The sequence below is a fragment of the Mytilus californianus genome, unplaced genomic scaffold (genome assembly GCF_021869535.1).
Source record: "Mytilus californianus isolate M0D057914Y unplaced genomic scaffold, xbMytCali1.0.p SCAF_1, whole genome shotgun sequence".
Lineage (NCBI taxonomy): Eukaryota > Metazoa > Mollusca > Bivalvia > Mytilida > Mytilidae > Mytilus > Mytilus californianus.
The window spans coordinates 43,385,861-43,392,508 of NW_026262581.1; the positions used below are offsets into that span (position 1 = coordinate 43,385,861).

The following is a 6,648-nucleotide window of genomic DNA, read 5'->3' on the forward strand; positions in this document are numbered from 1 at the left end:
TTTCTTCTGATTTACCCCTTACAGCTTCTGCAAAACTTTTCTTTAAAAAATATTTCTTCGACATGTTGCTGTTCTGAACCAGGATCTAGCAATGGCTTATTGTCCAACAACCATTGACATAGTTTCACATTCTCAGGTGATAACATTTTTAAAGTTTATTGTGGCAGCAATTGCCTCTGCCTTGTTTCAAAATTGTTTAATTGCTGTCATTGCGATAAAAGGTCTACTGATAAAATGCAATTTTATGATCTTTTCCACATAAATCTCACCATCTTTCAACAAATTGTCAGTATATATTGTTTTTTTTTAGAAGTGACCTATGATTTGTTCATTTGAACAATTATCCCATGAATTCAATTTAATATGCTACATTTCATGGATGTGACTAGGTGATATTCTTAATGGACCACCCTACTTAAATATTGAAATATATCAAAATTATTTATTAATCATGGGATTTAATAAATGATACTGATCTCCATAGACACATGTTAATTTCTTCAAGATTCAAATCTATCACAAGTTAAGCAAATTCGTAACATTTTAAAATGAACAATACAAAATTAATGAAACTGAAAGTTCTGTTTGTTTTGCCAATTTAGTCTGCTCTTTTTATGCTGTATTTGAATAAAATTAACAACACTTTGTTTTCAAGTAAAAAGTAAAAGTTACTTGCACACTATTTCAAAGCACCTTCAAATAGGTTATGAGTGACTTCAACCTTGCATGATTGGTGATACATTGTAGAACCTTAAGTTAGTTATATTATTGATACAATATTATAATCAAAATCATATTATAATCAAAGAAAGATGTTATAACTTTTACTAATCATACATGTATATAAAGTAGTTCCATGTTTTTGACCTTATTGTTGTGTTCTATTTCACTTTAAAATTTCACTCCAAAATCTCACTCCAAAAATTCCACTCCAAAAATCTCACTCCAAAAATTTCACTCCAAAAGTTCACTCCAACACTCCACTCCAATACTCCACGCCAACACTCCACTCCATAAAATACATTATGCCGCACGTTATCAAGAACTTATACTTCAGTAAGCTACAATTACCACTTTGGTGGAAACGAAAACGACAATAACGACTTCAGAGATAGTCTATTCAATATTCCTTATACGAACCTTTTGAAGACTAAACATTACTTTTTTAACAAGTTTTCTATGATAGGGCCAATAATTAGGCCTTTGTGATTTCTCACGCACGATAAAATTACCATCCATCTGGTGTTTTGAAAGCATTGCAGTCGACATTAAGAACTATCACATCGTCAGCTTTAATTTTATCACTCACATGATCAATTTTACGGTTATCAGCCACTTGACGATCTACCACAAGTTGAGCACATATCTGGTCTGATGATTGACCGAAGCAGGAAACATTGAGATTGATCATCAACTACAAAAAAGTAAAATAACAAAAATACCGAACTCCAAGGAAAATTCAAAACGGAAGTCCCTAATCAAATGGCAAAATCAAAAGCTTAAACAAATCAAACGAATGGACAACAACTGTCATATTTCCGACTTGGTACAGGCATTTTCTTATGTAGAAAATGGGGATTACACCTGGTTTTATAGCTAGCTAAACCTCTCATTTGTATGACAGTCGCATACAATTCCATTATATTGACAACGATGAGTAAACAAAACAAACAGACATAATAGGTAAAAATGTCAAAAATAGGGGGACAGCAGTGAACATTGTGTTATAATCTTAATCACTATAAAAACAAACAAATACATCAACAAAGAAACACAAAAAGGCATATAGACAAATCACATTAGCAACAAGAGGCTCATGAGAGCCTGATATCGCTCACCTGTAATTTCAGTTTTAGGCATTTGACTTATTTGTAGATCTTACTTTGCTGAGCAATTTTGTCATTTACACTTTCTCTCTTTCTAGTATTATATATCTCTTTTTAATATTAAAGATAATACATAACCCAAAACTGTAAAATTTCCTTAAAATTAACAATTTCTGGACGGTAACCCAACAGTAAGTTGTCTTATTGGTCTGAAGATTACTTGACAGGTAGATCTAAACCTGTTCGACACTTTCACCTATGTCAGTTTTGCTCTTACTGCTTTAGATTTTGAGATGAAAGCCAAAAACTTCATTTGACCACTATGTTCTATTTTTAAAAACTGCCGCCATATTTTTGAATGGATCACATCCCCGAATACAATCTATAAACTAGATACCATAAGGAACATTCAGTTAAAGTTTTTAAGTATTTGGCAAAGTAGTTTCAGAGAAGAAGATTTTTGAAAAAGTAATTATACTTTCACAAAAAATATGTAAAAAAGAAAACGTTTTAAGGGCAATTACTCCTTAAGGGATCAATTGACTATTTTAATCATGTTGACTTATTTGTAGATCTTACTTAGCTGAACATTTGTTGCCATTTATACTTTCTCTGTATCTATTATAATATTAAAGAAAATAACCAAAAACAGTAAAATTTAATAAACATAAACTATTTCCAACAGTAACCCAAAGAATGGGTTGTCGAACTTGTCTGGAAATTTCAAAACAGATAGATCATGACCCATTTATCACTTTAACTCCTTTTCACCTTTGCTCTAACTGCTGTAGTTTTTGAGATGTAAGCCAATTACTGCTTTTGTCCCCTATGTTCTATTTTAAGCCATGGCGGCCATGTTTGTTGATGGATCAAAACTTCGGATACAATTTATAAACTAGATACCCTAAGAAATATTCAGTTAAAGTTTGAAGGTATTTGGCCCAGTAGTTTCAGATGAGTAGATTCTTGAAATAGTTTACGACGACGACAGACGACGGACGACGACGGACACCAAGTGATGGCATAAGCTTACAAGGTCCTTTGGGCCAGGTGAGCTAAAAATGAATGACAAGAATGCAAATATTTACCATAGCACAATAACACAATGACAGCATGTATAAGTACTGAGTCACGTCAAATGGATATCACCAAAAATAGACTAAGCAATAAAAGTAAAATTTACAAAGACAAATAAAAAAAATACTATTACACGTTATTAAGATGATAAACAACGTCAGCATCCAGAATCTATACTTCAAGACCATAGTGTATTATTTGTGAAGTTGATACGGAATATTTATCAACAAGGTCTTGGTACCTTCCGATGAACTTTTTAAGAAAAAGGACGAGACATTTTTTGACATACCCCTGGTTCATCAACTTTCTGCACAGACACTGGTAACGTTTTACAAAGTCTGAGTAGCAGCTACAACCTCTTGAATACCGAATAAGTTTGGAAAGGTATTTTTTTCATATGCAGGTGAAGTTGGTATATTGCTACTAAGGTGGGGGAAACTAATAATTTCAAAATTAAAATCGTCTCGTTTGTCATATATTCTGGTCCTATGATGACCGCGTATGTCAAATTCGAGGTATAAGTCTAAAAATGAGGCGGAGGAAGCCCTGTCTGTTGTTTCTTTAATTTCTGGTTTTGGAGGATATGTTAATGGAACCCTATCAGAAAAGTTTGGATTGTTAATGGAAAGAACATCATCAATATATCTGAATTTGAAATTAAATGATCTGGCTTCTTTGATCTTCTTGTTTTGGAAGTGTCTGAAGGAACTCCAACTCAAATGAAAATAAGAACAGGTCGGCAAGGAGAGACGCACAGTTCGTTCCCATAGGAATACCGACAATTTGTTGAAAAAGTCTACCTCCAAATTCAATAAATATGTTGTCAATAATAACCTCCAGCATACTGATCACTTGTTCCTCTGTGTAGCACGTTTTACCTTTTTGTTCACTATTAACAAAATATGCCGTATTGTATCCCAAAGTAATAAATTAGTAGCGTATGCTACCAATTTTATGTTGAAAAGCATTGTTTATTATTTCGTTTAGACGATTTTTTAATTTCACATGGGGAATGGTGGTAAACAGGGTTCAAAAATCAAAAGTTTTGATAGAATTTATTTCAGAAAAAGATCGAGATTTAAAATTATCTAGACGTTCTGTAGAGTTTTTTTTTAGAATCCACATGGTTAATACCTCTACGCGAGTAATCAGTTTTACATTATTTCTGAAGACCCGCTTTCATTGCGGACAGAATGTTTGTCAATCTAATGAACAATTCTTTATTCAATTAACTAATGAAGAGATAAAAAAATGAATATTTAGAAATTGACAAAAATTACAGAATTTTATTATAATTGTTATTGCTAGTGTTTAACACACAACACTCCAGGAAATCTGATTCGGGACAGGCACAAACAAAATGTGGCGGGGTTATACTAGTTTGCTGGCGCCTTGTTGGTTGACCATTATGGAATAACTGCTTCACAGATGACGACAGATATGTTTCAATTGTCGTAACCACAATCCCGTCTTCTATTTCCCGAATTGGTGCCACACGCGAATCAGGATCGGCTTACCATTCCAGAGCACACACGATCACCGCCAGTTTTTTAGTGTTGCTTAGTCTTTAGTTTTCTATATGTGTTTTGTATACTGTTGTTTGTCTTTTGATTGATTTTTCTTTTTTATCGCATGGCGCTGTAAGTTGTTTTCGACTTATGAGTTTATATATCCCTTTGGTTACTTTCGCCTCTCTTCTTCAGTCAAAACTTATATGAAATGAACATTATAACCACAATCCGTCCTCATTTTTTACATCACCAATTGCCACTTGTCACCAATGTTATGATTGAAAAGATCAACACGATGGTTTCACCAGCATGAACCGCTTTTCTTTCAGGTACCTGATTTTAATCCCGGTTTCGGTGGATTCGTGTTGCTCAATCTTCTGTTTTGTGTTTCACAATCTGTTGTTTGTCTTTTCGTCTTTTTTTTTGTCATGCCTGTTTTTTTCTTTGACTTACAGTTTTTGCTTACCCCTTAGTACCTCCTACTTTTTCCTGATTTTCTGATTTAGAGTGAAATTGGGTAACTGAGTAAAAATAACGGCAGTATAGTTATACGAAAATAAAGATAAAAAGATTTATTGGTCCATTTAAAAAACGTAGTCCGTCATTTTCATTTCAAATTCCTTGGAAAATTGTTGATCTATAAAAACTGCACACAATTTTCAGTTCTGACATGATAACGTAAAAGCAAATAAACTAAGTTCTGACCTGTCTTTGATGTTGTGTCAAAGTTAAATTACAAATATAGATTTAAACAATCGATATGAATCTTTTGAAACAGATGAAAGTTAGAGCACTTAACCAATTCAACCCCTTCGCAAGAGCCAGGAATCAGTCTGATCTGTACCTTTAATTTTATATTCAAAAATATTCACAATTCGAATACGAAGTTATAACGGACAAAGTATCGACTATGTTAAAGTAATACTAGACTAGATGACTTTTTCTCGCAATTAATCATATAATGTTTGTAAGTACGTCTTAAATATAAACTACTATTAAATGTGTCAATGAAATATATAGATTTGTAACTGCTTTGATTTTCGTTAATATACCAGAAATATAAGGAATTCCGAACCCGCGACTACTTAAGGAATAACTGTAATATTTTTGCTGTCTATGAAGAAATAACATCAAAATTGTGGTGCAAAACCGGCGTTAAAAGTGTGCACCACATTTTTGAGGTTATTTCGAATAGACAGAAAACAATTAAAATAAATATTACTGTCATTCCTCAACATTTAATTTTAAATTCCAATTTTAAGGAGTAAATCATTGAAAAACTTTAATGACGTTATGGTCACACGAAAAACTCATGTCTATGAGCTGATAGCCAAAAAAATGCCAATCAGAAGACGTGTTACATGTAGATCCAAAATTAAATTATCATAGCATAACAGTATATAAGTAGTCATAGTTCGAAACGAAGCAACTCCTGGTGTGTCAGCTTGCTTTTAATTTTTCATTCAATCATGCTATATTCTTATCTCATAGTAAGTACTACAACCAAAACGACGCAAAAACTCGAATTCATGTCAGAGGGTTGAAAATGTACTTTTACTTGTACCCGTCTACGTCCAGTCTATGTTTTTGTTAGATATATTTCTATTTGTATCATCTGATGAGTTAAGAATTTTCAACTGATTTATAGTTTGTGTTCTTATGTTTTACTGTTACATCATTGTCTCATGTTAGGAGGGGGTGGCGCCTTCAAACTAGCTAACCCTGCCACTTTCTTTATGTGCCTGTCCCAAGTTAGGAGCCTATAATTCAGTGGTTGTTGTTTGTTGCCGTGGTATATATTTGTTTTTCGTTCATTATTTTGTACATAGATTAGGCCGTTAGTTTTTTTCGTTTGAATTGTTTTACATTTGTCATTTTAGGGCATTTTATAGTTGACAATGCGGTATGGGCTTCGTTCATTGTTAAAAGCTGTACGGTGGCCTATAGTTGTTAATTTCTGTTTCATTTGGTCTCTTGTGGAGAGTCGTCTCATTGGCAATCATACCACAACTTCTTTTTATATTTTATGATCTCTAACATGGAGAATATTTCGGTATAGGTGTAAAATAAAAAGATGTGATATACTGATTGCCAATGAGACAACTTTACACTAAAGATAAAATGATGTAGAAGTCAGCAAATAGAGTACGTCCTTCAAAAATAAGCAAAACCAATGCCGCATAGCAAGCTATAAAGGCAAGTTAACATCAGAACTAAAATACTAATTTCAAAAC

General features: G+C 32.9%; 2 protein-coding genes across 2 annotated transcripts in view; both read right to left on the minus strand.

Moving 5' to 3' along the window:
• The window catches only part of LOC127720910 (uncharacterized), a 435,560-nt gene that overhangs the window by 384,149 nt on the left and 44,763 nt on the right, over positions 1-6,648 (minus strand). The window lies entirely within an intron of this gene.
• LOC127702712 (uncharacterized) overlaps positions 1-6,648 on the minus strand; it is a 333,744-nt gene that overhangs the window by 251,755 nt on the left and 75,341 nt on the right. The window lies entirely within an intron of this gene.